Source organism: Rhinatrema bivittatum, chromosome 6, assembly GCF_901001135.1.
Source record: "Rhinatrema bivittatum chromosome 6, aRhiBiv1.1, whole genome shotgun sequence".
NCBI lineage: Eukaryota > Metazoa > Chordata > Amphibia > Gymnophiona > Rhinatrematidae > Rhinatrema > Rhinatrema bivittatum.
In genome coordinates, this window is record NC_042620.1 from 114,855,929 (window position 1) to 114,866,077 (window position 10,149).

Below are 10,149 nucleotides of genomic sequence, written 5' to 3' on the forward strand. Positions count from 1 at the left end.
GTTGGGCTCCATATCCGCTGATGAACTTTTAGTGATTTTTTTTTCTCCTATGCCCTTAGGGTTAGGGTACAGCTAGGCTCCCTATGCTCTAAGACAGATAACCTGTACAAGCGACAGGAAATCCACTGTTGCGAGGATGATTCCACTGTTCCGAGCGGGGAACTACGCATCCTTAGTTTGTCAAAATGGCCATATTTTCTTACTGTTTTAGGAAACAAATATTCAGCTCAGTGGTGTTATATTGTAAACCGCGTCAATCATTTCCTCCACATGATCCAAACGCCTTGAAAATTATAATAGGATCTTTGGTGCACAGCCGTTCTTCTCACTGTAGAATCGTATAGCTTTTCTGAGGCTGTCTCATATGAGGTTTCCAAAAGCCTACCCTGAGAGGATAAAATGAAATGTTTAAATTTTAAGAAGTTACATTACTGTGCTTTCCAATTTTATTCTTAACTATTTTCACACTTTTATAATCCATTGCCTAATGTAAATGTCATGGAATCTATATCATATAGCCTTTTCCACTGTATTGGATATCTTTAATTCTATTGAGTTTGATTATTAGATTCTGCTTAGTTATCTAATGAGAAATGGGCTTAAATTCACCCAGTCTGTGTCTTTCCCCTCCTCACAACAACTTTTGAACCATTTCTCCAGATTTTTGCCACAGAAATGGGAGTATGATCTTCAGGTTACACTTTATGTGCCCTCAAAACACTCTCCTCCAATCCTTTAAAATCTTTCTTTTTATTTCTTAAAAGGGAAACTAGTTCACTTTCACTGAAATATTGGGAAGGTAAGAACACATTTTAAGGTCATCCAGCATTTTTAGTGTTCCCTTATTATTGGTTGTGGTCACTAGTTGACTATGTTTCTTATACCAAAGAAGGATACTAGGTATTTTAAATATTCATGCACCCCCTTGTTTACCCAAAAGTTTCTTTCTTTTGCATTTTGTTGACAAAATGAGATGCACCAATTACACACTCTATTCTTATGCCAATAAAATCATTTTGCAGCATTTTAAGAATTAACTTTATATAATAAAATTCCAGCTTTTATATCAAGTTTTATAAACACCAAAATGCACTGACTTCCAAAGTGATTATTTAATCACATTATTAATAGTAACTAAATAATGGACCAGACTGTTCCATTAGTTTACTCTCTTGTAAGCTTGAAGAAGTTAACCCAAATTCTTTCAAACATTTTCATTATTGCATACTCTTGTCAGTACATGTTCATAAGAGACTACAAATAAAATAAAGTTATGCTGCTCTGAAAAAGATCCCCATGAGCATTTTTCCAATGTTTCAAAATCATTATTTGAACTAAGAGCTATAGAGTACTATTTTCTCAAGCAAAAGAAGATCCAATAAAGCTAAACTGAAGATATCAAGTTTACCACACTTTGCTAAAACCTACGGATTGATGGCACACAGTGCCAAGGCATATTTCACAATCCCTCCCACATTTAAATTTATAGGTAACTCATTACATTTTATAGATACTGATTCTGGCATCTTCATCAATAACGACAGAAGCAATAAATTCATTTAGTTTTTCTGCTATTTCTTTGTACTTCCTGAACACCCCTTTTACTCCTCAGTCATCTTTCAGCCACCTGACACCCTCGCAGGCTTTTTGCTTTGAATGTACTTAAGCAAGTTTTTATTACATGTTTTACCTCTATGGCAAGCTTTTTTTTCAAATACTCTCCTAGCTTGTTAATTACTTATCAATCACAAAACTACAGAAAAGATGGTGCAAGGAAGAGGGTTTCAGTTTTGTTAGGAACTGGGGAACCTTTTGGGGAAGGGGGAGTCTCTTCCGAAGGGATGGGCTGCACCTTAACCAGGGTGGAACCAGACTGCTGGCGCTAACCTTTAAAAAGGAGATAGAACAGCTTTTAAACTAGAACAAAGGGGAAAGCCGACAGTCGCTCAGCAGCGCATGGTTCGGAGAGAGGTATCTTCAAAGGATACTAATGATGCATTAGAATTAGGGCATCCCGACAGTAGAAAAATAGTCCAAGTGCCTGTAATTAAAAACTCACCTGAGCTAAAAAATTCTAACTTATCCCTATCAATTAAAAAGCAGAATGAAAATACAAACAAAAAACAAACTTGAAATGTTTGTATGCTAATGCCAGAAGTGATGGGTGAATTAGAATGTATAGCAGTGAATGATGACATAGACTTAATTGGCATCCTAGAGACATGGTGGAAAGAGGATAACCAATGGGACAGTGCTATACTGGGGTACAAATTATATTGCAATGACAGAGAGGAGCACCCAGGAGGAGGTGTGGCGCTTTATGTCCGGGATGGCATAGAGTCCAACAGGATAAACATCCTGCATGAGACTAAATACTAAATTGAATCTTTATGGGTAGAAATCCCTTGTGTGTCGGGGAAGACTATAGTGATAGGGGTATACTACTGTCCACCTGGTCAAGATGGTGAGACGGACAGTGAAATGCTAAGAGAAATTAGGGAAGCTAACCAAATTGGTAGTGCGGTAATAATGGGAGACTTCAATTATCCAACCAAAAAAGTGCAGATAAACAAAGTTCAAGTCCCAATCAAAGGAGTTCCAAACAAGAAGTATATATAAGCAAATTGTATAATTTTATTGCGGCAACTCCTCTGCGTTCGGTTCCAAAGGTTACTTTTACAGAAGTCCCCCGACACGGTCCCATGTTTCGCCGGAGGCTGCATCGAGAGGGACCACCAAATTTATAACAATCTGGATGCACAAACTTACAGCATAACAGGGAGTGCATCCAGATTGGTTTTTTTTGGTTGGATATTTCATGAAGTGCAGCGTTTGCTCGTATTCTTCTTTGGCTAGACTTCAATTATCCCAATACTGACTGGGTAAATGTATCATCGGGACACGCTAGAGAGATAACTTTCCTGGATGCAATAAATGATAGCTTTATGGAGCAATTGGTTCAGGAACTGACAAGAGAGGGAGCAATTTTAGATTAATTCTCAGTGGTGCACAGTACTTGGTGAGAGAGGTAATGGTGGTGGGGCCGCTTGGCAGTAGTGATCATAATATGATCAAATTTGATTTAATGACTGGAAGAGGAACAGTGTGCAAATCCAAGGCTCTCGAGCTAAACATTCAAAAGGGACACTTTGATAAAATGAGAAAAATTGTTAGAAAAAAACTGAAAGGAGCAGCTACAAAAGTAAAAAAATGTCCAAGAGGCATGGTCATTGTTAAAAAATACCATTCTAGAAGCACAGTCTAGATGTATTCCACACATTAAGAAAGGTGGAAAGAAGGCAAAACGATTACCGGCATCGTTAAAAGAAGCTATTTTAGCCAAAAGATCTTCATTCAAAAATTGGAAGAAGGATCCACCAGAAGAAAATAGGATAAAGCATAAACGGCAAGTTAAATGTAAGACATTGATAAGACAGGCTAAGAGAGAATTTGAAAAGAAGTTGGCTATAGAGGCAAAAACTCACAGTAAAAACATTTTAAAATATATCCGAAGCAGAAAGCCTGTGAGGGAGTCAGTTGGACTGTTAGATGATCGAGGGGTTAAAGGGGCACTTAGAGAAGATAAGACCATCGCAGAAAGATTAAATGATTTCTTTGCTTCGGTGTTTATTGAAGAGGATGTTGGGGAGGTACCCGTATTGGAGAGGGTTTTCATGGGTAATGATTCAGATGGACTGAATCAAATCACGGTGAACCTAGAAGATGTGGTAGGCCTGATTGACAAACTGAAGAGTAGTAAATCACCTGGACCGGATGGTATACACCCCAGAGTTCTGAAGGAACTAAAAAATGAAATTTCAGACCTATTAGTAAAAATTTGTAATCTATGATTAAAATCATCCATTGTACCTGAAGACTGGAGGATAGCAAATGTAACCCCAATATTTAAAAAGGGCTCCAGGGGCGATCCGGGAAACAACAGACCGGTTAGCCTGACTTCAGTGCCAGGAAAAATAGTGGAAAGTGTTCTAAACATTAAAATCACAGAACATATAGAAAGACATGGTTTAATGGAACAAAGTCAGCATGGCTTTACCCAGGGCAAGTCTTGCCTCACAAATCTGCTTCACTTTTTTGAAGGAGTTAATAAACTTGGATAAAGGTGAACCGGTAGATGTAGTATACTTGGATTTTCAGAAGGCGTTTGACAAAGTTCCTCATGAGAGGCTTCTAGGAAAAGTAAAAAGTCATGGGATAGGTGGCGATGTCCTTTCATGGATAGCAAACTGGCTAAAAGACAGGAAACAGAGAGTAGGATTAAATGGACAATTTTCTCAGTGGAAGGGAGTGGGCAGTGGAGTGCCTCAGGGATCTGTATTGGGACACTTACTTTTCAATATATTTATAAATGATCTGGAAAGAAATACGACGAGTGAGATAATCAAATTTGCAGATGACACAAAATTGTTCAGAGTAGTTAAATCACAAGCAGATTATGATAAATTGCAGGAAGACCGTGTGAGACTGGAAAATTGGGCATCCAAATGGCAGATGAAATTTAATGTGGATAAGTGCAAGGTGATGCATATAGGGAAAAATAACCCATGCTATAATTACACAATGTTGGGTTCCATATTAGGTGCTACAACCCAAGAAAGAGATCTAGGCGTCATAGTGGATAACACATTGAAATTGTCGGTTCAGTGTGCTGCGGCATTCAAAAAAGCAAACAGAATGTTGGGAATTATTAGAAAGGGAATGGCGAATAAAATGGAAAATGTCATAATGCCTCTGTATCGCTCCATGGTGAAACTGCACCTTGAATACTGTGTACAATTCTGGTCACCGCATCTCAAAAAAGATATAATTGCGATGGAGAAGGTACAGAGAAGGGCTACCAAAATGATAAGGGGAATGGAACAGCTCCCCTATGAGGAAAGACTAAAGAGGTTAGGACTTTTCAGCTTGGAGAAGAGACGGCTGAGGGGGGATATGATAGAGATGTTTAAAATTATGAGAGGTCTAGAATGGGTAGATGTGAATCGGTTATTTACTCTTTCAAATAGTAGAAAGACTAGGGGGCACTCCATGAAGTTAGCATGGGGCACATTTAAAACTAATCGGAGAAAGTTCTTTTTTACTCAACGCACAATTAAACTCTGGAATTTGTTGCCAGAGGATGTGGTTAGTGCAGTTAGTATAGCTGTGTTTAAAAAAGGATTGGATAAGTTCTTGGAGGAGAAGTCCATTACCTGCTATTAAGTTCACTTAGGGGCGGATTTTCAGAGCCCTGCTCGCGTAAATCCGCCCAAAACCAGGCGGATTTACGCGAGCAGGGCCCTGCGCGCCGGGAAGCCTATTTTACATAGGCCTCCCGGCGCGCAAGTCCCGGGGTTCTCCGAGGGGGGCGTGTCGGGGGGCGGGCCCGGTCGTCGCGGCGTTTCGGGGGCGTGTCGGCAGCGTTTTGGGGGCGGGTACGGGGGCGTGGCTACGGCCCGGGGCGGTCCGGGGGCGTGGCCACGCCCTCCGTACCCGCCCCCAGGTCGCGGCCCGGCGCGCAGGAGGCCCGCTGGCACGCGGGGATTTACGTCTCCCGGGAGGCGTAAATCCCCCGACAAAGGTAAGGGGGGGGTGTAGACAGGGCCGGGTGGGTGGGTTAGGTAGGGGAAGGGAGGGTAAGGTGAGGGGAGGGCAAAGGAAAGTTCCCTCCGAGGCCGCTCCGATTTCGGAGCGGCCTTGGAGGGAACGGGGGGAGGCAGCGCGGCTCGGCGCGCGCAGGCTATACAAAATCGATAGCCTTGCGCGCGCCGATCCAGGATTTTAGTGGATACGCGCGGCTCCGCGCGTATCTACTAAAATCCAGCGTACTTTTGCTTGAGTCTGATGCGCAAGCAAAAGTAGGCTGATCGCGCTTCTTTTAAAATCTACCCCTTAGAGAATAGCCACTGCCATTAGCAATGGTAACATGGAATAGACTTAGTTTTTGGGTACTTGCCAGGTTCTTATGGCCTGGATTGGCCACTGTTGGAAACAGGATACTGGGCTTGATGGACCCTTGGTCTGACCAGTATGACATTTTCTTATGTTCTTATAATTATAACTGAAGGATCTATAATCACACTGTATATTTTTACAAATTTCTTTATAAATTTTATTCTCAAAATGTCTTCATAACACCATTATACAACACCAGCATTTTAGCAACAATGTTTAACACCCCCCATATTGTACATTATTCCCCTTTAAAATCCCACCATCACTCTAAAAACAATTGTAAAAGGCAGTGGAAATATTTCTGTAAGTTATTCAAAACCTGCCTTTTCAATTACTTTTTCAATTGCCGTTTGATACCAGGTTTGTCGGTTTGTGTATCATGAGATGCAGGAGAATATGTGAGTTTCCCCTGACGCACAGTGATGCCGTAATGCTGCAGCATCAGGAGTTTGGAAATCCTTTGACAAGAGTTGCAATACGGGTTCAATAATAGACCACGTTTTCCCGAAGTTGGGGTGAACATCAGCTTGAGAGGCGATTGAAAGTATTGGAGTGTGTTTCTCCATGGATGAAATGAATGAGAGTTTCTTGCAACACTTAAGAAGTTATAGACTGTCTTCTATTCCTGAGATGAGCATCGGACTGGAAGGCATTCGCATGTGAGGATAACGAAAGAAGGTTTCCACAAGTTCCCTTGAGTATGTGATTTAACAGTCCTATGAGTTACATCTTCATTGTATACATCACTGAAGATATTAAGAGGTTCTCTGATTACAAAAAGGAATTTGATACATCAGTAAGAGACTAATTGTGGATATTTGATGTCTCTGGACTTTTTTGAGTAACTTACAGAAATATTTGTACTGTCTTTTATAGTTTTTACAGTGATGTGGGATTTTAAAAGAGAACAATGTACAATATGGGGGTGTTAAATATTGTTAAATGGAGTTGTATAATAGTGTTATGAAGAAATTTTGAGTATAATAACATTTATAAAGAAATTTGTAAAATATGCCAAGTGATTATAGATCTTTCAGAGTTATAACTATATACTGTTCTTTTCTGAAGTTTTGTTTGATAATTTGATAGAACAGTTTTAGTGGTCTTGTTTGTAATAATTACTTATGAATGTCAGCCTATCAATGTCTGCCAATATTTCCTCAGTGGTTAAAAAAAAAATCCATTTTCTAAAAAGACTAAAACCTTTACTATATATTATTGACTTCTGCACTGTATTACAAGTCTTGATTTTGACAGGAGTGGATTACTATAACTTACTTTACCTAGGACTTCCAGCTACCACACTGCGCCTGCTTCAGTTGGTTCAAAATACCTCTGCCCGTCTAGTTGCTAATATAAACTTCAGAGATCACATCACCCCAGTCCTTCAGTCACTCCCCTGGAATCTGATAAAATGCATTCAATATAAAGTTCTGACAGTCATTCACAATCTAATTCACAACCTTTCAGTCGTTTGGCTCTGTTCTTCATTACAGCTGTATCAACCACCACATCACTTACAGTCTATCGATTAAAACATTTTCTACAAGTTCCAACAATCAAGAGGGCGAGGCTAGATTTAACGCGGAAATGGGCCTTTTCAGTAGCAGGCCTCGCTCTATGGAATTCTATCCCAGACTCGCTCTGACTTTTATCAAACAAAGGAGGTTATGAAAATGTTAAAAACATAGGGCCAGATTTTAAAAGGGTTACGCGCATAAGGTACACGCGTAATCCTTCTAAAACGGCCCTGCGCGCGCCAAGCCTATATTGCATAGGCTTCCGGCGCGCGCAAAGCCCTGGGACGCGTGTAAGTCCTGGGGCTTTCTTGGGGGGGGGGGGGCGTGACGCGATCAGCGTGTCATGCGGGGGTGGTGCCGTGGGGGTGGTTTTGGCCCGGGGGTGTGGCCGCGGCCTCCGGACTGGAACATGGCATGCGGCAGCTGGCCCGGTGTGCGCAAAGTTGCAGGCGTAACTTGTGAAACAGAGGTGGGGGGGGGGTTAGGTAGGGGGAGGTGGACGGAAAGTTCCCACTGAGGCCACTCTGATTTCGGAGCGGCCTCAGAGGGAACGGGCAGCACGCGCAGGGCTTGGCGCTCGCAAGTTGCACAAATGTGCACCCCCTTGCGCGCGCCGACCCCGGATTTTATAAGATACGCGTGGCTACGCGTGTATCTTATAAAAATCCAGCGTATTTTTGTTTGCGCCTGATGCGCGAACAAAAGTACGCGTGCGCGCTGTCTTTTAAAATGTACCCCATACTTATGTTCCACTGCCTTTAGCAAGCTCCATACACTGACACAACCCCTCCGTTCTCTTCTGCTTTCTATTTTAACAATCCCTGTCTTATTTATTGTTTAAAATGTTGCTTGTCCTAAGTCTGTTCATCTCCTACCTATGTTTCTTCTTCGCTTTTTAAATTATGTATGTTCATTTATGTAAACGGCTTAGACCTACCTAAAATTGTATAGGTGATATCTAAAAGATTTTAAATAAAATAAAATACTGCTTTGTATGAGATAAGCCTTTATGATTAGCTTAGAATTCACTAAGCTGTACCTTTTTTTTTTTGGGTCTATCACCGCATTGTTTTGTCTCATGTCAAAAATTTGAGAGGCAAAATAGCACGGCATGGTCCTTTATTACTTTTCAGTTTACATATTCAGTAAATTATTACATTCAATATTAAACCATTGAAATGTACAATTTTTTCCTTAGTTTCAACAAAATCAGACAAAAAAAGAAAACTAAAAAGATAAAAATCAAATTTGTAGTGATACTCAATCACACATCAAGAAACCTAAATAAATCTTACATTGTTGAAATCTGTGATACATATCTCAATAATTTCTCATAGGAAATCTTGAAAAAATTGAGGATACTCAAGGAAACTATGGAAGAAATTTTTAGGAAAGTTATTATCAAGAAGAAAAAATGCACAATATTACAGCCATTTTAAATCTTTAGTCCAACACATCAGGGGACAATAGGGGAAGAGGTTACAGGCTCATGTGCTTCCACAAACTGACGTAGTTACATAAGAACATAAGAACTTGCCATGCTGGGACAGACCAAGGGTCCATCAAGCCTAGCATCCTGTTTCCAACAGAGGCCAAAAACCAGGCCACAAGAACCTGGCAATTACCCAAACACTAAGAAGAACCCATGCTACTGATGCAATTAATAGCAGTGGCTATTCCCTAAGTATAATTGATTAATAGCCATTAATGGACTTCTCCTCCAAGAACTTATCCAAACCTTTTTTGAACCCAGCTACACTAACTGCACTAACTACCTTCTCTGGCAACAAATTCCAGAGCTTTATTGTGCGTTGAGTGAAAAAGAATTTTCTCCGATTAGTCTTAAATGTGTTACTTGCTAACTTCATGGAATGCCCCCCTAGTCCTTCTATTATTCGAAAGTGTAAATAACCGAGTCACATCTACTCGTTCAAGACCTCTCATGATCTTAAAGACCTCTATCATATCCCCCCTCAGCCGTCTCTTCTCCAAGCTGAACAGCCCTAACCTCTTCAGCCTTTCCTCATAGGGGAGCTGTTCCATCCCCTTTATCATTTTGGTTGCCCTTCTCTGTACCTTCTCCATCGGAACTATATCTTTTTTGAGATGCGGCGACTAGAATTGTACACAGTATTCAAGGTGCGGTCTCACCAAGGAGCGATACAGAGGCATTATGACATTTTCCGTTCTATTAACCATTCCCTTCCTAATAATTCCTAACATTCTATTTGCTTTTTTGACTGCTGCAGCACACTGAGCCGACGATTTTAAAGTATTATCCACTATGATGCCTAGATCTTTTTCCTGGGTGGTAGCTCCTAACATGGAACCTAACATCGTATAACTACAGCAAGGGTTATTTTTCCCTATGTGCATCACCTTGCACTTGTCCACATTAAATTTCATCTGCCATTTGGATGCCCAATCTTCCAGTCTTGCAAGGTCCTCCTGTAATGTATCACAGTCTGCCTGTGATTTAACTACTCTGAATAATTTTGTATCATCCGCAAATTTGATAACCTCACTCGTCGTATTCCTTTCCAGATCATTTATATATACATTGAAAATCACCAGTCCCAATACAGATCCCTGAGGTACTCCACTGTTTACCCTTTTCCACTGAGAATATTGACCATTTAATCCTACTCTCTGTTTCCTGTCTTTTAACCAGTTT